The 27,348-nt window shown below is 42.4% G+C and overlaps 1 long non-coding RNA gene and 1 pseudogene across 1 annotated transcript; one reads left to right on the top strand and one right to left on the bottom strand.

Annotated features, from left to right (window-relative positions):
* Positions 1-156: 156 nt before the first annotated feature.
* LOC148006454 (uncharacterized) lies at positions 157-9,929 on the bottom strand. The gene is made up of 7 exons (XR_015683490.1): positions 9,771-9,929; positions 8,874-9,036; positions 5,329-5,553; positions 4,931-5,091; positions 4,727-4,829; positions 1,422-1,524; positions 157-968 (listed from the first exon to the last, which is right to left on the bottom strand). It is a non-coding gene; the product is annotated as an uncharacterized LOC148006454 (long non-coding RNA).
* Positions 9,902-11,422, top strand: LOC148006453 (ribosome biogenesis regulatory protein homolog; annotated as a pseudogene).
* The last annotated feature ends 15,926 nt before the right edge of the window (positions 11,423-27,348 follow it).

Here is a 27,348-nt window from a genome sequence, read left to right as displayed (position 1 = left end):
TGAAGAAAAATTTAACCACTACCCATAACTCAAAAGCTTAAATGTAACTTTAATGTCAGTTGGATACCTAGAATGCTTATGTATGCAACTCGGTGTTGTTTATCTGTTGCGCCTACCTCGTCCGGCAAGGAAGACGCAACACCATCGAATTCTTCTTAACAGCCTTTATTGCAGGACCACCTCTTTACTGATACGGGGACCTCAAGTAGCAAAAGCACTTGCCTTATATAGACAACAGGCTGAGGCTATGCTAATTGCCCTTCAGGGATTGGCGGAGCATGAATCACCTCATTAGCATGGTACTGCTCCCTCATTAGCATATTACCAGCCAACTGATGCCAGGTGCAAAGCCTGCATGCGCAGTACCATTGTTCACCACAGGAGGGCGCCCTACATCTCCCCCTTTTTTGTTTAATAAAATGACTGGTCTAGATTTGGGGGTCATGTCAATCTTGTCATTGCTCCTGTCTTAGGTCGTTCTCATCCAAACTCGGCCTTACCCGTCATAGAGTTACCCTATTGCTACTGGGCCCCATGTCTTAGGTTGGTCAGAGCTCGAGGAAAGTTGCCCGTCTCTGGATACAATGACTCCACATGACAGTGACAAAAATGATCTAGGGCGAACTCTTAATCTTTCAAAGAGGCCAGCCATATGTTAGGAGAAGCACCCTTTTTAATGGCGGTCATAGCCTGGTAAACAACCACTTTGTGGCATGTTCTCTTTTTAAATGGCCAATAAGCCAGAGACCTACTCCGCATCCCAGGAGGACAATAGCTCCCCAGGCAAACATGACAGCCTACTCCTTAAAAAAGGAGAAGGTGTTGGTGATCCATGAGGTAAACTCTTCAACTGTGATGGGGTCCATCCTAGTGCTGTTAAGGACAGCAATCTGCATCAGCAATTGTCTTGATAGTTGCTCTGCTTTCATGGACCAGTTCCCTTTCAGATAATTCGAAATTTCTTTGCTCTGTGGAGAATGCTGAGAAAAGTTAGCTTGCAAAAGAGTAAAGCATAAACCTCTAAGGGAGGAAACGCAGGACAGCTGCGTCATATGATACAGTGCTTCAATTTGTTCTTGAACTAAATCTATCCTTTGATTAGCTAATAGAAAGCCAGATGCCAAATGGGTACATTGCTCACATTAGAGCTTATATTATATTGAATATTGAAATGTGGTTCTCTGCAACCAAACGCAGGGCAGGGAAGAGTTCTTAACAGTAAAACATAAGGTATGCGACAGAGAAAAGTTAGTGGCGGCATACCGTTGGGGCATTTCTCCATTTGGCACTATACATGGAACATCACACAAACAGGAGGTAGAGTAAAAGGTTGGCAAAACAGTAGAATTGCTATGAATTGGCATGGGTACTGGCCAGGATCTGGCAATAGCCCACAGGGTGAGCGAATCAACCTGTATTACCATTCCCCGAAGTAATAGTAGGGTTCGTAGTCTCATCTTCAGGAAGAGCAGAGGGCAATTTTCGAGTCAAGTGCTCAGGTACCCAAATTGGATTTTCTTGATTCTGCGGAAAAACACAAACAGCTCCCCTAGATCTTGAAATCATGGGATCCGGGCCACGCCATTCATCAGTTAAGACATCCTTCCACTTTACTTCTGCATTAGTCATAGGTGTAGTAGCAGCATGGCGAGCCAAAATTAAGAAATTCAAAGTAAAAAGTGCTAATGACAACTGTTCTCTTGGTGTTCTGCCATAGGCAATTCCCCCTTTTTGTTTTTGTAGCAGTCCCTTTAAGGTGTGGTGTGCTCTTTCCACAATACCTTGACCCTGGGGATTGTATGGTAATCCAGTAGTATGCTCGACCTGCATTGTCTGGCAAAATGCCTGAAAGGACTTTGCTGTGTAGGCAGGCCCGTTGTCTGTCTTGAGACTATCAGGCTTTCCCCAGGCTGTCCACGCCTCTAAACAATGACTAATGGCATTATGAGCCTTTTCACCAGTCATCAGAGTGGCATGTATAATACCGGAACAGGTATCAACAGAAACTTGAGCATATTTTAAATTTCCAAATTGAGATATGTGTGTGACATCCATCTACCAAATTTTTAGTGGAATCAGACCACGAGGGTTAATTCCCACCTGAGGAGGGTGGTGAAATTGAACACAATTCTGGCAACGTAACACCACATCATGAGCTGCAGCTCTAGAGATTTTAAATTTTTGTTGAAGAGTAAAGGCAGGAACATGAAACTTTTGATGAAATTCTCTAGCGAGATCAACCGAAGCTGCATGAAAAATAGACTCTCTATGAGTACTAGCATCCACCAGGGCGTTATTACTGGTCATGGGACCAGGCAAATTAGTATGGGCTCGAATATGTTGTGTGAAAAATTTATTTTTTCTGGCCCAATTCAAATTTTGTAATTCTAAAAGAATCTGACATACAGTACTACTCGACCGAATTGGCCCTGCAATTTCAAGTGAGCACACAGCATTAACTACATAAGCAGAGTCAGAAATTAAATTAAAAGAATCATGAAATCTTTTTAAAAACTTCCAATACAATTTTACATTCTGTAATTTGGGGGGTACCTGGACTGTATTAAGACTGGTTCTTGAGAATCAACCATATAGGCACCTACACCTGTTTTGGAGCCATCTGTATAAATATTTAAAGCTCTAGACAAAGGCTCTGAAGCAGTGACCTTAGGAAAAATCACTGGCTGTTCAATGAAAAATTGTAGCAAAGGATCCTTAGGATAATGATTGTCAAACTTTCCATCAAAACTGCAGCATCTGACTGATTCTGCCAATTGCTTTATAGTCTTAAAGTCAACGGGTTCATGATATCGATGCCCGTTAGCATCCAGAAACACTGGAAAACTTAATCCCATCTCTTTCCACACCTCTGGGCAAAAGGAAGTAGCTTTTGTAGGCTTCACCATGCTTTTATATTGAGGGTTATACGGAGGTGCTGTTGGTATAACCGCTTTCTTGCCTAATTGTCTGCCTCATTGCCACATGGCACTAGCGTGTGTCCAGTCTGGATCATATCTCTCCCTCTCACATTGAGCAGCCTCTTCCTCGAGATCAGCCTCATCATCCCAATTTAGACCTGTTTCCCTAGATTGGCTCATGCCACATGTTGTCTAGAATGACTCCATCCAAATTTACCAGTTTTATGTCAACTTTCTGTTACCAATGTTACATTTTTTTAAACCATATCCAATAACTTAAAAACCAATAGTCCATAACCAAGGCATGTAGAGAATATTTATACATTTAAAACCAATCAGAAACAAAATTGAAGTGGCTACACATATCTTCAATATTTAGACCAAACACCATTATGACTTTTCTAGCTGTGATTTTAAGAGAAGCACCTTGTCACCTGCTAAATCTAATAATCAGCTCATGCAGACGCTCATCCCCGGGCAGCTTCTCCAGCTGACCTAGGCTCCTACTACAGGTGCAAGGCTCCAAGGGCCGATTGAAACTGCTTTTTATTCATTTGTTCCTTTTTTGAAACGAGTTAAAATCAAATCATGGTGTGAACGACCAGCAGATAAAGTTTTTATCATTTTCTCTTTTGAACATGAAACATAAAACATTTAAGCAACGAGAAACAAAAACCACAGACATAAACTGACAGACATGGACAGTTTGGTGCACCAAGGACAGACAATAGACATAGAGGGGAAAAACTAGATGGTGTCCCACCGAAGGGACCCAGATTCCAATAGGAGTCAGCAGAGAGGTAGGATTTCCCCTTACCCACCACTTCCACGGTGACCATCCACTCGAGTGGAGTTGATATGGATGATGGATTGTCTCAATTCCTGGACTAGTCCATCAACGTGTTGAGACCAAATTCCTGTAAGATACTGAGATCTATTACGGCATAAGTGAGCAGCACGACTGACATTCACAAATGGTATGGAAGTGAAACACAGTCCTGAATATTTCCACTCACAACCCAATTACATTAACTCCATCAATCTGTATATGGGCATTGAGATGTCCTTGGGGGTAGGGGGTAGGAAAAATGAAATGAATGCTGTAGCTGATGTGTCCTGACTGGTCCCAGCTGAAAGTCATTGAGACCAGGAATCCAAGTAGGCACACTCTGTACAATTCTCAAGACAAAAGTTTAGAATCGAGATATCTTTTTGTTTGATTCTCCTGAATAAATTTTTCAGGCGGTCTACCTCTATCAAATCTGATCAGTATGACTCTGTGAGGTTTCCAGAGCCTAATCACACCTTTTAAAAACACAAAGACAAAATCTTTCTCCCAAAATACTGTGTTCCTTAGTCTGAAACCAGAAAACCTTGTACCTTGTACTCTCTCCCAGAGTAATAATATAACCATAAAACTCAGAGTCACACCCATCATAATATCTGCTTGTTCCTGGAGCAAATCGACCTTTTGATACAGAAGCAAAATTCCTGTTTTCAACTGACTATTAATATTACCCTGAACATCTAAAGCTTCTGCAACACCTGCGGATAGATTACTTGCAGCTGTGGATATATTACTTACAGCTGCCGCAGTCTGTACTACAGAGGTAAGGGATATGGCCGCTGCGACTCGTCCCAAAACCGGGAACTTTATTGTCTCAATCCGAGAACTTAACCCTTGTCCCAAACCGGGAACCTTATTGTCTCAATCCGAGAACTTAACCCTCGTCCCAAAACCGGGAACCTTATTGTCCCTTACCTGGGAACTTTATTGTCCCTTACCTGGGAACTTTATTGTCACTTACCTGGGAACTTTCCGACGTCGCCGTCCTGGATTTGGAGAGTTCTGAATCCATGAGGATGTCCTCGGGTCCTGGTACGGCCCACCAGTTGTCGCGCCCACCTTGGCTGGCAAGGAAGACACAACACGGTCGGATTCTTCTCAACAGCCTTTATTGCAGGACCAGCTCATTGCTGATATGGGGGCCTCGAGCGGCAAAAGCGCTCACCTTATATACACAGGAGGCTGAGGCTATGCTAATTGTCCTTCAGGGATTGGCAGAGCATGAATCCCTCATTAGCATATTAACGTCTGGCCAACTGGCACCAGGTACAAAACCCGAGCATGCGCAGTACCGTAGTTCACCACAGTTGGGCGCCCTACAGCATACTAATTAAAAAAAACCAAAAGTTAATAAATAGCAAAACTTCAAACATAAACGAAGAAAACCAAATGCATAAAATAATCAAACTTCAAACTAAAAACCAAATACAGCAAGTAAATTAGTCAGCATTCAATTGCTACAGATTTTGCAACATACACCTCCAGCCTGTTGCTGGCCTTGCAAACATAGCAGAACGGCAGGCAAGATGGTAAAAAATCTCTTCAAGATGAATGTAGACATGCCTCATTCGGGGTGGTTGGTTGTTGATGGACAAGTTCTCAAAAGGTTAAACAGGTGTCATCTAAAGATCTTTCAAATGCAGCCCAAGATTGTTATGGTTATGAGGACTGAGGTGTGGGAGGTGTTGTCAATCTTGCACACTCAGTGCTCCTGGTGGACACTTCTGTCTCTGAGAGCTGTAGTCCTGGCCTGGACCCTGTGCAAGCTTCTGCTGGAGTGTTTCAGACCTAGGGGTGGAAAAGACCTGGTGAGGAATTGCCATGTCACTTACCCAATACACAACAGCCCAATTCAGCAGGAAAATCCAGTAGGATCTTTCATCTGAGGTCATTTTCTAATGCCCAAGAGGGAAGGGTAAGCGATCCCACAGGCCTGCATATCTTCTCAGCTTTTAATAACTGCTAAAAATCGAACAGTGAACAACACATAATTCCAATCATCCAAAGAAACACACACAATCACCCCCCCCACACACACAGAGAGAGAGAGAGAGAGAGAGAGAGAGAGAGAGAGAGAGAGAGAGAGAGAGAACAGAAATCATAAGGCGAAGCAGAAAAGAATGAGGAGACCATCATGCTGGAACAACAGTTGTTGAATACAGATTAGACAAAGGAAATGTGCCAAGTGAGAGCTTAGACAATGCTATCCATCCCTTATAAAGTTAACCTGTATAGGGAAAACACTTCTCCGGCACACTAGGTTGAGAGAGTTGGAGAAATTTTTCCCTCCAATCCTCACATATCTCACACAAACCCTCACCCTGAGAGAAGCCTTTCTTACATCCCTGTTCATCCAGTCAGCTCCAGGATATAAGCCACAGGAAAGAACTCTAGAGCATTGACATAAAACAGGACTGACAAACTGCTTCTCAAGCTCTATCACTATAAACCATGATTTGGGCAGGCGGAAGGACCATTTTGCAATGTACAGGGAAAAGGAGAGAAAGGACAGAAGCCCCATCAAGACTGAGAATGATAGCCATTCTTTTGGCAATTGCACTGAGCTCTAATCAGTTCTGTGCACTACAAAGGAGGCTACCACATGGCATCCCTCTAGCATAATGGCATGTAAGTGTGCGATGTGCGATAAACAGATCCCCCTTAAGGAAATGCAGTGTCTAGTTGGGCAGGAGGATTTAGTTGTCAATCCTCCAGTTTCTTGCATGAGGCTAACACCACACAAAGTTTTGTAAATGATCAAAGAAATGAACAATGGATGAGACCTAGTAGAGTGTCTGGATAAGTTGGAGATTGGTTAAATTGGTTTGACTTGGTTTAGGGTTAGATATCAGGACAACATGCCCTTGATGCTTCATTCATCCTTCCTGATGCTCTTGTTACATAGATTTTCATACTGGCTTCCACACAACCTTGTTGTTTCCTTATTGGACTCTTCCAGTGCAATCTGATCCCATAGAAGCTCCCTGTTCTCATTCTGTGCTCTCTGGACATTGTGCTTCAGTTCAATAAACTCACTTAGGAGGAGGCAGTACCTGCGGCTGAGTCACAAACAAAAACATGGTGAATCCCAGCCAATCTCCAATTTCCTCCCACTTCTCCAAGTACATTATTCCTTCTAGGGCCTGATCCGAAGATAGCCCCAGATTATAGTCCAAGTCCACAGTAGTCATGGAGCATAACCTAGAGACAGGTCAAATCGAGAAAAAAAGCAACATTCCTGAAGATTCAGGGCACTTCTCATAACCTGACATGAAGGACGCAAGTTTTTCCCAGAAGAGGACTTAATCCTTAAGTGTGCTTATATATCCATTTTATTAGAATGTCACTTGCAGGCAAATGCCCTCTGAGAGAAAAGAATAGATCCAACAGTTATGCAATCTTTCTATGTGTCGTGTGTGTGTGTGTGTGTGTGTGTGTGTGTGTGTGTGTGTGTTTCCTGTCAGAGCCCCAGAGCATCAATATTGATTGATAAGTCCATCATTGTACATACATTTTCTATGTACAGGATCCCTAGCTGGGAAGGACAATGGTTGGAGAAGCTCACAGCCTCTTTCCATTTATTCAAACTATCTACAGGAGGTAAAATCCTAGAGCCTTCCTTAAAGACACACTTCCTGGTATGCTTCAAACCCTATAAAACCTGATCCTCACTTCAAAGATAAGAATGGGCTGACACATGTCTACTGCTGGGGTCACAACCTGGTAAGTTACTCACCAGTACCATTGATTTTCTTGTGATAGTTGATTACATTTGCTCAAAGCTTTATTGATCTGCTTGCACATTTTCTGCAGGTCAGTAATCACTTCCTGGTGCTGCATCATGAGCATCTCGGACTCAAAGTTGTCCCTATGATAGGGCATGGTCCAAGAATCAAATAACTTTATGAATGAAGGATTCAAGAATTACATGAATTCAGACTGAATCCTGAACTACCCCAGCCTACGACATGCCACAGTCTTGCTCCTTGGTATTGGGTCCATTTGGTTCTTATTAAGCTTATTATTATGGACGCAGGGACAGCAGTGCCAGCAAACTAAATGTGGGAAATGATCTGCATGAACTCCCTGAGGGGGGTTTGAAGGAATAGACTAGCTTGCCAAGAACATTCCAGGACCCTGTGCCACGATCCAGGTTCCAACTTATACCCATGAAGACTATTCTCCTGTTCTTAGGTAACATTTCTCAATCATAGAATCTATTGCTACATGAAAACCCAAAGGAACATGAACCGTATTTACAGGGAAAAGAATTTATAACACACACCAGGAGATTCCCATGTGCGTCCAAGGTAAGCAGAGGTGAAATGTTGTTCTGCTCAAAGTGAGGCTCTCATCTTCATCTCTATCACGCCATGGAAATTGACACAGGATAATTCTCAGGCCAAATCAGAACATAGAATACCCAGATCATAAGTGAAACACACAAAATCACTCTCTCTCTCTCTCTCTCTCTCTCTCTCTCTCTCTCTCTCACACACACACACACACACAGGCACACACACAAACTCACACAAAACTCCCTCCCTCCCTCTCTCTCTCTCTCTCTCTCTCTCTCTCTCTCTCTCTCAAATACAATTAGAATGCCAAATAAATATAAGGATGTGGCATTATCTCAAAATACAATGAACAAAATCAGAGAAAACCAATGATATCCTGTAGTCAATCCAGTCACACACTCTGAGGCAGTGAGGCAGCAAGTGGGATAAGGCCCCTCCAGCTGTTCACAGGACCTATTGAACTCCAAGCACCTCCAGGTCAATTACAACAATAATTGGCAAATCACAGCACCTAGAAATTCCCACAAGCCAACACCTGTCCAGTTTTCTTAAAACACACAATGAGAGCTCACACACTACTACCCTTATTCCCAGACTGTGATTCAGGCCACAGGCTATGATTTACTTTTGTAGGAGTCAAAATAGCCTGTGCCCCCATCTCATTCCTATCTGAACTTCACAATCTGATGCAATCAGGAATATGATTTTGACCATGAGGATACCCTGGAGTTGTAGCCTACTGTGATTTGAGGACATATGAGTTTAACAGACATCTCAAGACAGTTAACAAAGAACTTGCATTGTGACTACCTGTCGTTTAAATTCTTCCCAGGGTAATCTGCCAGGATTCTCTGGAGTTCTTCTCTCTCATTTTGCATCTTGTGGAGAGCAATTTTGAGGTTCTCCAAATGCTTCATCCTCTCCTCCTCAACAGGGCTTGTGGAGGGTTGGGATGATACCTTCTGAGCAAACTCTGTAGGCAGATAAACACAAGTAAAAAGGAACATATGTGGACATAAGGTCAGGAAAAACTATGCTTAGTCTAAAACAGAAGTCTGAGGATGCATAGTTCAAGAGATACAGTGAATCCCTGACACAGCAAGAAAGCTATCTTTAAGCTGAACTCAACTGTCCCTGTTCCCCACCATCATAGCCATATGATGACATATGCCATCATAGATATAGACCACACCTCCTAAAGCCATTCCTCTGGCACTGAAATTCTATAGCTGGCCTAAACAAGAAGAATTGGAGGCCATTTTCAGCTAATGTCTGATGTGAGGCAGGTAAGTCCTTGAGTCCAAACTGCTTAATATCTTGAATCCCTAATCATGTGTGTTCAAGTACAAAGTAACTGAGGCCTTGATATATGACCAGGAGAATATCCCTCTTGGCATCAATTACCCATGTAATCTACAGGACTGAGAATGAAGTGCTTCAACAGCCTATACTGAGAGACACACTTTGTTATTCTTACAGAGGCTCATTCTGGTATTCTTTGACACTCCCCATGACATTAAAGAGCTCCAAGTAGAGCCCCTTGACATATATCAATTCTTGGCTCTCTCAAACTAATGATCAGAAATTGTTGAGTCTGGGTCAGCCATTTGGAAACACTGAGGCTCCAAATCATATGTCCTACACCTAGAAGGACCAGCAGAAGCCAACCTCCTCCAAGAAGCTCCCCTACCCCTGTCCAGTGCTCACTTTTCCTTCCTCAGGACCTTTCCGTTCATCTTGTTCTCCAACGTGATAGAAGGCTGGCCTCATTCTGCCTTGGTCTGGTCTCTGCATGTATATGATTGTCCTGCCGAAATAGACTGAGGAACCCGGAGAACATGCCCGCTTCAGAACCCCTTAGGCTCTGGAGGGATATCACTCAGGCAGTTGGTGTCACCACAACACTGGTGACATCACAGAAGATTCTAGGGTTCTCCTGGATACAAGAGAATTTCCAGGGAAGACACTATCAGTGATGTCACTGGGAAATGCCATAGCTTACTTGCTAACTCCCTCTACCCAGACTGATCAGTTTCTGCACTGCCTTTTCCAGAGACTCACTTTTGAGCCAGGGAACACCCATTCGCACACTCTCCTTCCAGAGCCTCAGGGTTCTCACTATTTCATTACAACCCAGTTCCTGAGAACAGGCAGAGTTGTTTAAGGTCTAGATACAGATAGAACATCTTAGTTAACACCCAAAGATCTAAAGACCTTGGATGAGGGAGATTCTTCTCCCTGAAATGTATAAACCCAGGGTCCATGCATGTGACATATAGTCAAATTCCCATAGTTTTTAGTGTTCCCCAGAGGCCATTTTTTTCCCTACAACATTATATGAATGCAAGTTCGAGTTTATTATTTCATTGAGTGTGCCTTGAGAGGGGGCAGGGTTTCAATATATTCACCCATGATTTTTCCTGAAATCCCTGTCTTACAATCCCATTTTGTGCAATGAAAACTCCCTTTTCCTGGCAACGTAGGTGCTGAGGTACAAGGCACACATCAAATCGTATACTTTCTGTCCATTCTTATAAGTTAAAGTCCCCAAAAGTGAGGGAACTAATCCCCAGGTGAGAGACACGGAGGGGCAGAATGCAGAGAGCTGCTGGGCAAGGAAGAGCAGGAGGAAGCAGAGAAGCTGCATCGCATCATGGTGCACCAGGAGCTAGAACTGGAGTCCGACCTGGGCAACCTGCTGGCTTCTGACAGCCACCCTTGATGGTGCTGTGCCAGGCCAGGGCCTCGCTGGAGGCCGAGCTGCGTGCCCTGGAGTGGGAAAACCCGGAGCATCTCATCAACCAACTCTGGAAGTTGCTGACCAACCGCATGGAGGAGGCGGTGGTAGTGTGCTTGCAGGATCCTGACACAGGCCTTCCCCGCAGGAAGCCACTGCTCGGCCAAGGCCACTCACTTGCTGGCAGCAGTTGGAGAGCTTTAAGGGCATCCATCTGAAGAAGAGGCCCAACCTCATGTGGGACGAGGTGAATGGCCAGTAGCGATGCCCTTGTGGCTACAAGCCTGCCCGGGATGACAGTAAGGAGTGGCTGATCAAGGTGTCTGGGAGCACCGACCCCATGGAAGACCTGTTCTCCAAAAGGATTCGGGTCAGGAAGAATGCATGGCCAAGAACTAGCTGAACCATCTGAGGAATCTGGGCCGCAAGTGCAAGATGCAGATGCCCAGTTTAGCTGGCCTGCACCTCCTGCCACCAGAGTAAGGGGGAGCTGGGCTGCACCATGCAAGTGTCCAAGGTTTCCAGTGCTTCGTTGGGACACTTCCAGGAGGGTTCTGTTCTACAACATCTCATGGGTATGCACATATTCCACATTCTGGGGAAAAACCAAAAGGTTTTCTAGTTGTATACAATTTGGAGCAAGTGTGTATTTATGCACCTACAAGCATGTGAGTGTATGTGTATGCCTATGGGCTTGTGTATATGTATACCACAAAACCCAGATTAATAGCCTCACAGATTAACATCAGCATTGTTACTAACAGTGGCTCTCGTTTATTATTAGTGCCTAATGACTATAGCAAATTATCAGGAGTCTGATCTCCTCAGGAGACTTCATGCTAGCCTAAGGCAGCAGTCTGCAAACTTGTGCTCTAAGGACCTCTTATTCCCTTTCTTGTTTTTCCTTTAATCTTTCTCTATTTTTTGTTTATTTATTTGTTTTGTTTTTGAAGACAATGTCATAGACCACGCTGGCTTTAAACTCAGACATCTGCCTCTGCCTACTGGGTGCTGGGATTAAAGAGATGAGCCAACACTGCCAGGCATCTAAGGACCTCTTAATATTCTCAAAAATTACTAAGGACCCATAAAACTTGAAACATGATGGATAGTATCTGAATCTATATTACTCTATCATGTAGTAAGCCTAAAAAGCTTATAAAACGTAGTTGTGGGGTATTGTGGAGATGGCTTAGTTAGCTAAGTGCTTGCCATGCAAATGTGAGGACCAGAGTTTAAATCCCCATCATCCTTGTAAAACATCATCATCAAGTTGACAACAAAAACATTTTCTCAATGACTGCTGAACCCACCTTAGGGCACTCTCTCAAATGAATGCTCTTTTTATCTTCAGAATATTTTTAATTACATGCATATGTGTGAGTGTGCACACATGCATGTAGACACACACACAAACAGACATGTACACACATGATTCGAAAATGCACATGAAGGAAGGAGAGAACAAACTCCCATGAGTTAACTTCTGACTTCCACATGTGTGCCATGATGCCTCTAACCCTAAACATATAAAATAAATAAACTTTTTAAAATTTTTTTTTTTTTTTTTGGTTCTTTTTTTCGGAGCTGGGGACCGAACCCAGGTCCTTGTGCTTCCTAGGCAAGCGCTCTACCACTGAGCTAAATCTCCAGCCCCAACTTTTTAAAATTTAAATGTATAGTGTTTCTTTTAATTATACAAGACCCATTTCTTTATCAAGTATTCTTGCATGGTTGGAATTTTGGTTGGAATTCATTTCACCACAATTCTGAGGACAAAACCAACAAATATATACCACATCTGTGAAATGCTTGACTCTAAACCAATTTAAAGTTATGAGCTGAGTCATATCCATTTGGTAGATATAGGATCTCATCCTGCCTACCTCATCCAGCACTGAGTGAGATACACAATGAGAAAAACATCCTATGCATCAGCACAGACTGTAAGGGAGAAGAATGATTAATTCTCAAGGAGAGCTTGGCAGGTTAAAGGGGCACCTCCTGCTGAGCAAATGATACACACATTAATTATCAAGTGTTTACAATATCCCAGAACCTGTTCTTGAAGCTATCTTCACTCCATCTCATTCCGGCTTGAGAATCATGGAAAGCAGGCGCAGTGCCTTTCCCATAAAACTAGGAAAACTAGATGTAGATGTCTATCTACATCTTCCCTGAAAGACACCAATCTGAAGAGAGGATTCTAACCTGGATGCTTAGACCTTAGGCACCATCTCAAAGAGACCCCTAAAAAGGGTTCTATTTAAGCTGATTTGAAGGACAGTGCTGTTTGGCTGTTTAACCCATTTCTAGGTTTGTAAAATGAAGACAATGACTGTGTACCCACAAGTCTTTTGTAAGAAGAACATGAAAACCTTAAAAGCCACAGGACTGTGCCAGGGAAGTGAAGGGTCTAAGTGGTCACGGTCACCACTATTACTGCTGGCATCGTGAAGCAGGAATGAGAGAGACGGTGTCCATACAGCAGTGACAGGTGAGAGGTGAGTCTAACGTAAGTCAAGTTCCTCATGCTCCTGATTGAAATAACCAAGACACTGATGTGCTGTAGAGATTGGAGTCAGGAGGTTGATTCTAGGAATGTGTGTCTTTTCTGAGAGTTCCTGGGTGGCTTTCAGTGCTCTTAACCACAGTTACTCCTACTGATAATGATTCTGAAGTTTGTGTCCCATTAGGGTCAATTTGTTTCATTGTGGATTTAGAATCTAGTAGGTATGGGAGGTCTAATGCCATAACAAAAAGTATCCAGTCTCAGAATGGTGGTCTGGGGTTGTTCTGATCTAGGTAGGAATGTTACCTGAAAGGCAGCAGAGAGAGAGAGAGAGTCGTGATTTGAGGCACGTCACAGAGCTCTGAGGAAACTACAGGGACACAAGTGACATGAGGGCATAGGTGGAGGCTGAACACAGGAAAGTAGGGGTCTACCTTTAGGGTACCTCCTGCTCCCATCTTATATAGAATCTACTTTAAACAAAAGACTAATTCACATGAGATGGCCAGGTCTTTCATCTGATGACCTCATACATTTTAGTGATCATATTTCCTGTCTCTTTCCTTCTATTCAAAACACCATTTCACTGGTGTGTCCATGTGTCTGTTAGTTACTTTTACACAAACTAATAATAGTGGACAGAAGCTAAACATGACTGAATAAAGTATGCATATGAAGACACTAGCTAAAGATTTTGTGTGGGTTTGAGGGGCCAAGGTAGGAGAATGCTAGAGAGTGAGGCAGAAGAGGGTGGGTGGGTGGGGGAGCATCCTCATCAAAGCAGGGGCATGGGGCATTGGGGTGGGATAGCGGGTTTGTGGAGGGGAAACCAGGATGGGAGATGACATTAGAAATGTAAATAAAGTAACCAAAACAAAAGTAAAAATACAGAAGAAAACTATTTGTGTGGGGAAGCCTGGAGTCTTTGATCTGAGAATGCAGGCCTTGAGGGAGTCAGTGAGCTGGGTCTCCCTATGTTCCTCAGGCTTCTCTTTACAGGCTCCTTGCCCATATCCATCAGCCATAGGGTGAAAATTTCAGGCTAAGACAAACAAAATAATAGAATTCCTTCCTTCTGATAGCCTTTATCTTTACCTGTGGGATGATTTTTCCTCTATAACAGTATCGTGCTTACTATGAAGGCTTTAAACTTGTGGACAGAGCTGAAGGAGACTCGGAAGACCTCCAAGCCTTGGGTTTTCTGTCTGTGATTTCCATCGTGGACCCCTGGATCTTCATCATTTTCAGGACTTCAGTATTCTGGACGTTATTTCACAAGGTTTTCACAAGACCTCTGATCTACAGAAACCGGTGCACCCTTTCCTGGTGAGCTAACATGGAATCCACTTTGTGATGGCTTTGTATGTTCTGGTAATCTGAAAATACAGCACACATTCAGGCAAAGAACCATGGTAGGAAATCCTTTCAATTTAAATCCTGAAAAATTACCTCCCATGGGGAGATAGAGAGATGCATCAGCCCTGGAGAGCCTTTATTTTTCTTTTGGAGGACAGGACAGCACCCATATCAGGTGCCTCACAACCACTGTAACTCCAACTCCAGGGCATCTGACACCACTGGCCTCCATAAACACCTGCACTCTAGTGCATATAACCACATGTGAGCACACACACACACACACACACACACACACACACACACACACACACAAAGAGAGAGAGAGAGACTTAAATGTAATTAAAGTAAATTTAAAATATCTCCCATAATTAAGACATCTACTTTTAAAAGTAACCAACTTAACAACATGTTGTCTCTGGTTGCTGCCCTCACAGAGAGCTCAAAAGCAACCCCCCACGAGCAAACTTGAGCCATGGGACCACAGGTAAGACCAACTTTTCTGCTCCAAGCGACCTGCCTGGTAGTCTCAGGACACACAGAGGCAAAATTTCTCTGGGACTGGACACTTCCGGTTTTTAGCTGGAGCCACAACCTCGGTGATCCCAGCCAGCACTCACTGCTCCCAAACCCCTTGGGAGAGAGAGCTCACCGCCCAGACAGGTGGGCACTCCTGAGACTGCAGAGTGGGAGAGACCACCAATACTGCCCACCCCAGCCCACATCCCTGGCCCAAGAGGAAACTGTATACGGCCTCTGGGAAACGGACGATAGGGGCACTGGAGCTGCAGGTCCCCTGCGCTCCAGACACAGCCCAGACCCGAAGGGACCAGATCAACAGTTCTCTGGACCCAAATCCCATGGGAGGGAGAGCTAAACCTACAGAGGGGCTGAAGAAGCAGGGAAGATGCCTGGGAAGCAGGAAGAGACTACACTCTGCCCACATTTCTGACTCCAGAGGAAAACACCTAATGCCATCTGGGACCCCAGTGCATGGGGGCTCCCGGAAAAGGCTGTGCCGGCCGGCCCTCCTGGTTGCACACCTCAGAGACAAAGATAGACACTACCTCAGAGTGAAAGGCTGGAAAAAACTTTCCAAGCAAATGGTCAGAAGAAGCAAGATGGAGTAGCCATTCTAATATCAAATGAAATCGATTTTCAACTAAAAGTCATCAAAAAAAATAAGGAAGGACACGTCATATTCATCAAAGGAAAATCCACCAAGATGAACTCTCAATCCTAAATATCTATGCCCCAAATACAAGGGCACCTACATACATAAAAGAAACCTTACTAAAGCTCAAAACACACATTGCACCTCACACAATAATAGTAGGAGATTTCAACACCCCACTCTCATCAATGGACAGATCATGGAAACAGAAATTAAACAGAGACATAGACAGACTAAGAGAAGTCATGAACCAAATGGACTTAACAGATATTTATAGAACATTCTATCCTAAAGCAAAAGGATATACATTCTTCTCAGCTCCTCATGGTACTTTCTCCAAAATTGACCATATAATTGATCATAAAACAGGCCTCAATAGATACAGAAAGATAGAAATAATCCCATGCGTCCCACTAGACCACCATGGGCTAAGCTGGTCTTCAATAACAATAAGGGAAGAACTCCCACATATACATGGAAGTTGAACAATGCTCTACTCAACGATAACCTGGTCAAGGAAGAAATAAAAAAAAGAAATTAAAGACTTCTTAGATATAATGAAAATGAAGGTACAACATACCCAAACTTATGGGACACAATGAAAGCTGTGCTAAGAGGAAAACTCATAGCTCTGAGTGCCTGCAGAAAGAAACATGAGAGGGAATATGTCAGCAGCTTGACAGCACACCTAAAAGCTCTAGAACAAAATGAAGCAAATACACCCAGGAGGAGTAGAAGGCAGGAAATAATCAAACTCAGAGCTGAAATCAACCAAGTAGAAACAAAAAGGACCATAGAAAGAATCAACAGAACCAAGAGTTGGTTCTTTGAGAAAATCAACAAGAGAGATAAACCCTTAGCCAGCCTAACGAGAGGACACAGAGAGTGTGTCCAAATTAACAAAATTAGAAATGAAAAGGGAGACATAATTACAGAATCAGAGGAAATTCAAAAAATCATCAGATCCTACTACAAAAGCCTATATTCAACCAAACTTGAAAATCTGCAGGAAATGGACAATTTCCTAGACAGATACCAAGTACCGAAGTTTAACCAGGAAGAAATAAACCATTTAAACAACCCCATAACTCCCAACAAAATAAAAGCAGTCATTAAAGGTCTCCCAACCAAAAAGAGCCCAGGTCCAGACGGGTTTAGTGCAGAATTCTATCAGACCTTCATAGAAGACCTCATACCAATACTATCCAAACTATTCCACAAAATTGAAACAGATGGAGCGCTACCGAACTCCTTCTATGAAGCCACAATTACTCTTATACCTAAACCACACAAAGACCCAACAAAGAAAGAGAACTTCAGACCAATTTCCCTTATGAATATCGATGCAAAAATACAAAATTAAATTCTGACAAACCAAATCCAAGAGCACATCAAAACAATCATCCACCATGATCAAGTTGGCTTCATTCCAGGCATGCAAGGATGGTATAATATATGGAAAGCCATCAACGTGATCCATTATATAAACAAACTCAAAGATCAAAACCACATGATCATTTCATTACATGCTGAGAAAGCATTTGACAAAATTCAACACCCCTTCATGATAAAAGTCCTGGAAAAATAGGAATTCAAGGCCCATACCTAAACATAGTAAAAGCCATATACAGCAAACCAGTTGCTAATATTAAACTAAATGGAGAGAAACTTGAAGCAATCCCACTAAAATCAGGGACTAGACAAGGCTGCCCACTCTCTCCCTACTTATTCAATATAGTTCTTGAAGTTCTAGCCAGAGCAATCAGACAACAAAAGGAGATCAAGGGGATACAGATTGGAAAAGAAGAGGTCAAAATATCACTATTTGCAAATGATATGATAGTATATTTAAGTGATCCCAAAAGTTCCACCAGAGAACTTCTAAGCCTGATAAACACCTTCAGCAAAGTGGCTGGGTATAAAATTAACTCAAATAAATCAGTTGCCTTACTCTATACAAAAGAGAAACAAGCCGAGAAAGAAATTAGGGAAATGACACCCTTCATAATAGTCCCAAATAATATAAAATACCTCAGTGTGACTTTAACCAAACAAGTAATAGATCTGTATAAGAACTTCAAGACACTGAAGAAAGAAATTGAGGAAGACCTCAGAAGATGGAAAGATCTCCCATGCTCATGGTTTGGTAGGATTAATATAGTAAAAATGGCCATTTTACCAAAATTTATCTACAGATTCAATGCAATCCCCATCAAAATCCCAATCCAATTCTTCAGAGAGTTAGACAGAACAATTTGCAAATTCATCTGGAATTACAAAAACCCAGGATAGCTAAAACTATTCTCAACAATAAAAGGACTTCAGGGGGAATCAGTATCCCTGAAGTCAAGCAGTATTACAGAGCAACAGTGATAAAAACTGTATGGTATTGGTACAGAGACAGACAGATAGACCAGTGGAATAGAATTGAAGACCCAGAAATGAACCCACACACCTATGGTCACTTGATTTTTGACAAAGGAGCCAAAACCATCCAATGGAAAAAAGATAGCATTTTCAGCAAATGGTGCAGGTTCAACTGGAGGTCAGCATGTAGAAGAATGCAGATCGATCCATGATTATCACCGTGTACAAAGCTTAAGTCCAAGTGGATCAAGGACCTCCACATCAAACCAGATACACTCAAACTAATAGAAGAAAAACTAGGGAAGCATCTGGAACACATGGGCACTGGAAAAAATTTCCTGAACAAAACACCAATGGCTTATGCTCTAAGATCAAGAATGGACAAATGGGATCTCATAAAACTGCAAAGCTTCTGTAAGGCAAAGGACACTGTGGTTAGGACAAAACGGCAACCAACAGATTGGGAAAAGATCTTTACCAATCCTACAACTGATAGAGGGCTTATATCCAAAATATACAAAGAAATCAAGAAGTTAGACTGCAAGGAGACAAATAACCCTATTAAAAAATGGAGTTCAGAGCTAAGCAAAGAATTCACAGCTGAGGAATGCCAAATGGCTGAGAAACACCTAAAGAAATGTTCAACATGTTTAGTCATAAGGGAAATGCAAATCAAAACAACCCTGAGATTTCACCTCACACCAGTGAGAATGGCTAAGATCAAAAACTCAGGTGACAGCAGATGCTGGCGAGGATGTGGAGAAAGAGGAACACTCCTCCATTGTTGGTGGGATTGCAGACTGGTACAACCATTCTAGAAATCAGTCTGGAGGTTCCTCAGGACATGGAGGACATTGAACTACCTGAGGATCCAGCTATACCTCTCTTGGGCATATACCCAAAAGATGCCCCAACATATAAAAAAGACACGTCCTCCACTATGTTCATCGCAGCCTTATTTATAATAGCCAGAAGCTGGAAAGAACCCAGATGCCCTTCAACAGAGGAATGGATACAGAAAATGTGGTACATCTACACAATGGAATATTACTCAACTATCAAAAACAATGACTTTATGAAATTCCTAGACAAATGGATGGAAATGGAAAATATCATCCTGAGTGAGGTAACCCAATCACAGAAGAACACACATGGTATGCACTCATCGACAAGTGGCTATTAGCCCAAATGCTTGAATTGTACTAGATGCACAGAACACTTGAAACTCAAGTGACCAAAATGCGAATGCTTCACTCCTTCTTTAAAAGGGGAACAAGAATACCCTTGCCAGGGAATATGGAGGCAAAGTTTAAAACAGAGGCAGAAGGAACACCCATTTGGAGCCTGCCCCACATGTGGCCCATATATATACAGCCACCCAATTAGACAAGATGGATGAAGCAAAGAAGTGCAGGCCGACAGGAATGGGATGTAGATCTCTCCTGAGAGACACAGTCAGAATACAGCAAATACATAGGGGAATGTCAGCAGCAAACCACTGAACTGAGAACGGGACCACCGTTGAAGGAATCAGAGAAAGGACTGGAACAGCTTGAAGGGGCTTGAGACCCCATATGAACAACAATGCCAACCAACCAGAGCTTCCAGGGACTAAGCCACTACCCAAAGACTATACATGGACTGACCCTGGGCTCCAACCTCATAGGTAGCCATGAATAGCCTAGTAAGAGCACCAGTGGAAGGGGAAGCCCTTGGTCCTGCCAAGACTGAACCCCCAGTGAACGTGATTGTTGGGGGAGGGCGGTAATGGGGGGAGGATGGGGAGGGGAAACCCACATAGAAGGGGAGGGGTAGGGGTTAGCGGGATGTTGGCCCTGAAACTGGGAAGGGGAATAACAATCGAAATGTCAGTAAGTAAGACTCAAGTTAATAAAGGTAAAAAAAAAAAAAAAACCTAAAAAAAAAAAAAAAACAACCAATGTGTTGTTACTCTGTCTCCATACAATGTGTTGTTACTCTGTGTCCATAAACCCTTTTAGTCTATTTTTAAAAATGTACTATTAACAGCCACTAAAATTTGTATGCTGTAAACAATATTAACAGTTTTATAGCAATGATTTTAATTGTCTCAACATTTGTACCTGATAGATCTAAATGTTTAGGGCAGTCTTAATACCTATGGGTTTTTATTGAAATACAGTAGAAACAATACTGTTTCACTATATGTTTGTAATTTTGCAGTGGGAATTTCTGAAGAAGCCTAGCAATGTCTCCCATGTTTTTACAGTAAAGGCTAACTTAGTTTGTATCATCGTTGCTCCTTTTTGTTGTTGGTTTGTTTTGTTTTGTTTGTTTGTTTTTGTCGAATGATCTAAGAATAATCTGAATTATAGACATATTTCAGAGGAATGAACTGGGAAACTAGACCAGGTCAGGCATTTGGAGCGACCATTTCAGAGGCTCACTGCCACAGGTGAAGACCTACAACTGCCATGTAGTTAAACGAGTCAAGATGCAAGTAGGACCAACAACTCAAAGTGGAAAAAAGGAAACTGATATTTTGAAGTCTGGTCTGGAGGCAGGGATGGTGGGGGAGGGGGTCAATAATTTGCATGATGAGTCTAAGATTTTCAATTCAGGAAACCTTCATTTTCACATTGATGGATTCTTTGAAGAAGAGGATTTATGTTTCTTGGGAGAACACTGGTGTGTGACTTACCAAAGAGCTGTATTATTTACCAATTTCAGCTGTGTGAACTCAGGGCATTTAGCACAGTAAGAGGCCCACTCAGGACATAACCGCTGTGGAGGGCGATGGCAATGGTCTTCACAGCTGCATATTACAGCTTCGGTCTGCTGTTAGTAGAGGGAATAAAATGTTACTTGGGGCTTCTGTGAGCTCTGATAGCGGAACCAGAGCAAAGCATGGCTCAGAAGGACACTGAGGGCACTTTAATTGCTCACTTATGAGACCACAAGGGTCAGCAACACTATGTGTGGTCCAAAGAGAAAGGGGAGCATGGGCTGCCCCTGCACTGGGAGAGAAGGTTCTAGATAGAGAACACAGCAAGAACTCTCAGCATTTGTAGATCAAGAGATGGGGGTAAGATAGAGTTTTTGAGTCCCTGAGCATCCTGATATTCAGATGCTTAACTGGTCTCAAGGTCTGCAGCAGGCAATCTCTTCCAAAGGCAAGAGGAGCTCCCTCCTTCCAGTTCAGCAGAAAACCAATTTTCTAATCTCTGTTTTGCCTGAAAACTCAGAGATAGTAGTGGCTTAACTAATGTCTGTCTGTCTGTAAGTTTGTATGTATGTGTGTTTGTATGCATGTATGTTTGTATTATATATTATGTACGTATGTGTGTATGTATGTATGCATGCATGTATGCATGTTTGTATGTGTGTATGTTTGTATGTATGTATGCATGTTTGTGTGTATGTATGTATATATATTATGTATGTATGTGTGTGTATGTATGTATGTATGTATGTATGTGTAGCAAAACTGAAAAAGCCAAACTAGGAATAAAGGAAAAATAAATTGGGAGTATGACACAGTTGAAAAATGTTCTTGGTTTTGGTTTATCTTGTGTTTCTATCTTTAATGTAAATGATGAATCTTTCTTCTGGTCTTGAGTAGGGCTATCTTTTTGTGTCCTACTGTTTGAAGGTGTGCTATAGTAATTGCTAGAGGATTTGATAAAGTGCCAGATGAATCCATAAATGTATTTTATAAGATTTTTCAAAGAAATATGCTTTTTGATGTAAAAGAAAAGCATCTGATTTTGTTTTTATGGCAAATAATTGGCAAGCAATATTTCAATCTCTAGCTTTGCAAGTGTGGATTTTTCCGAAGTAGGTCTTAATATTACCTAAACATAATTCCCTAGGCGTATCCAAGAGCCTGGTGTTCCTGTTTGTTTTACATGAAATGCTGATAAGCTGCTCTGATAATAGCCATGTGCAGTTACCGTCCACTGTGTAGGGATCCTCACTGGTTGATCAGTAAAGTATTAAATCCCTGACACAGACCCCATGCACAGCAGTTGGCTAGGTGCACGTTGCTCCTTGTCCACTAGAGGGAGACAAGACTCAATGGCTGTAATGCCAATGGAGATTCTCAGTAGCAATGTGCTCCTGCCGTGCTAAGATGTCTCCAGCAGAGCCAACATGTCTGAAGAACTTCTCAGGGAGCAGGTGTTTCCTTAAAGCACTGAAAATGGCTACACAGGACAACTGAAATCGGAAAGGACATTCAAAGACAGTACACAGAGGATGGAACACATATCCTTGAGAAATGTAGAAAACCATGCAGCCTGACCACAGAAATACAGAAGCTGAATTAAACGATGGAGGGTCAAGCAAAACAGTGTGACTTACAGGAAGGTTATTGAGATGTAAATATTCATCATCATCTGGGAAGTTTGTCAATTACTACATCATTTCTTGATAGCAGCCTTGCTACAGATACACTAAGAGCCTAAAAAGATCTAGGGTGCCAGCATGTGCAACCTGAAATTTCATTCCAAAAGAAGAACTAGAGATATTGTCAAAATTACATTTTAAAAAATTGTAGCCTTACGTTAAGTAGAAGAAAAGAAGGAAAGAAATGAAAGATACTAACAGGATAAGGACTAAACAAACAAATTCAAACACACATTTATATACAAACTACTTATAGTTGTGACTACTAAATATATCCACAAAGAAAATGTCTTGTAAAAATAAATCAAAAGCATGAATCACAGGTGCTCTTGTCCATAATTCTTTATGTTTTCAAAGATTTGAGATGATAAGTATTCCTTTTACATGAAAGTATATATATATACTTTATTATCTTTATTAACTTGAGTATTTCTTATTTACATTTCGATTGTTATTCCCCTTCCCAGTTTCCAGGCCAACATCCCGCTAACCCCTTCCCCTCCCCTTCTCGATGGGTGTTCCCCTCCCCATTCTCCCCCCATTACCGCTCTTCCCCCCAACAATCACGTTCACTGGGGGTTCAGTCTTGGCAGGACCAAGGGCTTCCCCTTCCACTGGTGCTCTTACTAGGCTATTCATAGCTACCTATGAGGTTGGAGCCCAGGGTCAGTCCATGTATAGTCTTTGGGTAGTGGCTTAGTCCCTGGAAGCTCTGGTTGGTTGGCATTGTTGTTCATATGGGGTCTCAAGCCCCTTCAAGCTCTTCCAGTCCTTTCTAAGATTCCTTCAACAGGGGTCCCGTTCCCAGTTCAGTGGTTTAATGATGGCATTCACCTATGTATTTGCTGTATTCTGGCTGTGCCTCTCAGGAGAGATCTACATCTGGTTCCTGTAAGCCTGCACTTCTTTGCTTCATCCATCTTGTCTAGTTTTGTGGCTGTATATGTATGGGCCATATGTGGGGCAGGTTCTGAATGGGTGTTCCTTCTGCCTCTGTTCTAAACTTTGGCTCCCTATTCCCTCCCAAGGGTATTCTTATTCCCCTTTTAAAGGAGTGAAGCATTCACATTTTGGTCATCCTTCTTGCGTTTCATGTGTTCTGTGCATCTAGGGTAATTCAAGCACTTGGGCTAATAGCCACTTATCAATGAGTGCATACCATGTGTGTTTTTCTGTGATTGGGTTACCTCACTCAGGATATATTTTCCAGTTCCATCCATTTGCCTATGAATTTCATAAAGTCATTGTTTTTGATAGCTGAGTAATATTCCATTGTGTAGATGTACCACATTTTCTGTATCCATTCCTCTGTTGAAGGGCATCTGGGTTCTTTCCAGCTTCTGGCCATTATAAATAAGGCTGCTATGAACACAGTGGAGCACGTGTCTTTTTCATATGTTGGAGCATCTTTTGGGTATATGCCCAAGAGAGGTATAGCTGGATCCTCAGGTAGTTTAATGTCCTCCATGTCCTGAGGAACCTCCAGACTGATTTCTAGAATGGTTGTACCAGTCTGCAATCCCACCAACAATGGAGGAGTGTTCCTCTTTCTCCACATCCTCGCCAGCATTTGCTGTCACCTGAGTTTTTGATCTTAGCCATTCTCACTGGTGTGAGGTGAAATCTCAGGGTTGTTTTGATTTGCATTTCCCTTATGACTAAACATGTTGAACATTTCTTTAGGTGTTTCTCAGCCATTCGGCATTCCTCAGCTGTGAATTCTTTGTTTAGCTCTGAACCCCATTTTTTAATAGGGTTATTTGTCTCCCTGCGGTCTAACTTCTTGAGTTCTTTGTATATTTTGGATATAGCCCTCTGTCAGTTGTAGGATTTGTAAAGATCTTTTCCCAATCTGTTGGTTGCCATTTTGTCCTAACCACAGTGTCCTTTGCCTTACAGAAGCTTTGCAGTTTTATGAGATCCCATTTGTCGATTCTTGATCTTAGAGCATAAGCCATTGGTGTTTTGTTCAGGAAATTTTTCCCAGTGCCCATGTGTTCGAGATTCTTCCCCACTTTTTCTTCTATTAGTTTGAGTGTATCTGGTTTGATGTGGAGGTCCTTGATCCACTTGGACTGAAGCTTTGTACAGGGTGATAAGCATGGATCGATCTGCATTCTTCTACATGTTGACCTCCAGTTGAACCAGCACCATTTGCTGAAAATGCTATCTTTTTTCCATTTGATGGTTTTGGCTCCTTTGTCAAAAATCAAGTGCCCATAGGTGTGTGGGTTCATTTCTGGGTCTTCAATTCTGTTCCATTGATCTATCTGTCTGTCTCTGTACCAATACCATGCAGTTTTTATCACTATTTATCAAGTAATACTGCTTGAGTTCAGGGATAGTGATTCCCCCTGAAGTCCCAAGCCACTACCTCAAGACTATACATGGACTGACCCTGGACTCTGACCTCATAGGTAGCAATTAATATCCTAGTAAGATCACCAGTGGAAGGGGAAGCCCTTGTTCCTGCTAAGACTGAACCCCCAGTGAACGTGATTGTTGGGGAGATGGTGGCAAAGGGGGGAGGATGGGGAACACCCATAAAGAAGGGGAGGGGCAGGGGTTAGGGGGATGTTGGCCCGGAAACCGGGAAAGGGAATAACACTCGAAATGTAAATAAGAAATACTTCAGTTAATAAAAAAAGTAATAAAAAAAGGAGTTCTGCACAGGCATGTCCAGAGGTTAACCTAAATCTAGTAATGCCTTATAGAATAGAGCTAATAATCAAATGATCTTCCACTTGGGTGCCTAGAGGTGTGTCTCCAGGGAGATTCCAGGTCCTGTCAAGTTGATGATCAAGAAACACTAACCAACATGCAAACTATGAAGACAAGTTATTCATTTAGACTCAAGCCTACTTGGCATGTAAGGAAAGTAAAAATTCCATAATTATCAAAACCTGAACAACCTCCTCACTTACCAGTCAAGCAGGTTAGACCAACACCTCTGAAAATGTGGCCTGGACAAGCAACAGTATCTTCATTACCTGGGAATTATCAGAAATGCAAATTTTAACTCTACTAAGTCTATTCTCTGGATGAAGCCAATCACCTCCTCTCAGTGGACTGCCTGGAATGGATGGCTTTCTTTTCCCAGAATGGCCTCCAGGTGTAGCAAAGCTAAGTTTGCAGCTAATTGCAGTTGGGTGTTTGGGGCTTCCTTTTCCTGCCCTTCACAATTACCTGACTTAGTAAAAAGAATCAGCAGGCCCCATCTATCATTGACAAGGGGACCATTCCAGTCTTTGAGAAAAAGAAAGATTTAAAAATCACTATAGTCTTGAATATCATCACAATGAAGGTAACTAGATCTTACCATGCCCCAGCAAAGAATCTACAAAATCAGAAAGCTTGATTTTTTGTGTTATTTCTATTACCAGAATGCTAAAACTAAGAAGGACTAAACAGGTGACCCAGGTGACATATAGAACAACATATTTAATTGGGGACTTGCAATTTCAGAGTTTTAGAGCAAGAACATGTGGCATGAACAGCTGAGAGCTCTGATGTTGATGAAGAAGTAGAAGAAAACAAATGCTAACTGGGAATGGTGGGGGCCTTTGCAACCTTAAAATCCACTCCCAGTAACACACCTCCATCTCGGGTCCAGACCTTGAAACACTGGTGGTCTTGGAGTCCCCTAGAGCTGGAAACAATGTAATGGTCAAGAACTCCGAGAGTTGTACAACCTGAGATGTTCCTCATGAACTCTCTTTGATGGACTGCTGGCCAATGCTTCAAAAGAATCTGACAGCTCCAGTCCAAATAAGGAATAAAATTGAAAGTTGCCTGGTTTGTCACCTCTAGAGTTAAGTCCCGTTAAGGCACCTTCTGTTTAGGATGCTAATGAGATGCAGGTGGTGAGGATCTAGGACTGGGTTCCATATGGTCTCCTCAGGTGCATGAATGTATGGCTGGGACCCAGACAATTTTCTCTATGTATTTATCTCTCTGTATATTTCTGTCAGTTCTATTGATTGGAGACAAAGATCTAAAAAAGAAGGGAAGTGAGACCTCCTGGGAAAACAGCTACTGCTGCCCCTTGGATGATACACAACTTCCCACAGGCTCGTGGGTCATGCTGGCCCATCCATGCTGCACCCCTCTTCTGGCAGAAACTGTGGCTGCAAGCTGGTGCTACTGTTGCTATGGTGATGCCAGCTGTAGGGGCTCCTGAGTAGTATTATGGGTGGTGGACACAGGCCCAGAAAGAGTTTTGTGGAGTAGGATGGCTATGATGAATGTCTCTGGCACTGTGACCCTGGAAGAGGCTAGTGGCCTATCTATCCAGAAGACTTGATCTTGTTTGGCCTACTTGTTTGTGAGCAGTTGCTGCTACAACCATACTAATAAATAAATTGACTTTGTGCCAGGAGCTGTTATTAACTTACATCTTCATCGTTGTAATGGACCTCCTGAGGGGAACCGCAGTACATGGATGCATAACATTTAAATAACCCATTATAAGGCATATCTTCTGGGCCAGTCCCATATATGACTTAATAAAATGATAGCCATCAGCCCAGCCAACCCACTACCAGATGATAACATCTTTAGACCCAACCATTCTACTGTTTGTTTTAAAACATCTACTTGATGCTGAAGTCTACTGTCAATTTTAGTTTGCTCTATCCATAACTCATGTGAATCTTTCTGCCAGTCTTCAACAAAATGCTTTGTCTGAATAGATGTTTTTAATGCTATGCTGGAAACTGCTGCCAAAGTAGCAACAGAAATAAGGCTTAAAATA

This window comes from Rattus norvegicus, chromosome 3 (assembly GCF_021556685.1).
Source record: "Rattus norvegicus strain SHRSP/BbbUtx chromosome 3, alternate assembly SHRSP_T2T, whole genome shotgun sequence".
Lineage (NCBI taxonomy): Eukaryota > Metazoa > Chordata > Mammalia > Rodentia > Muridae > Rattus > Rattus norvegicus.
The sequence above is the reverse complement of the archived record's forward strand: the minus strand, read 5'-3'. Positions and strand labels throughout refer to the sequence as shown.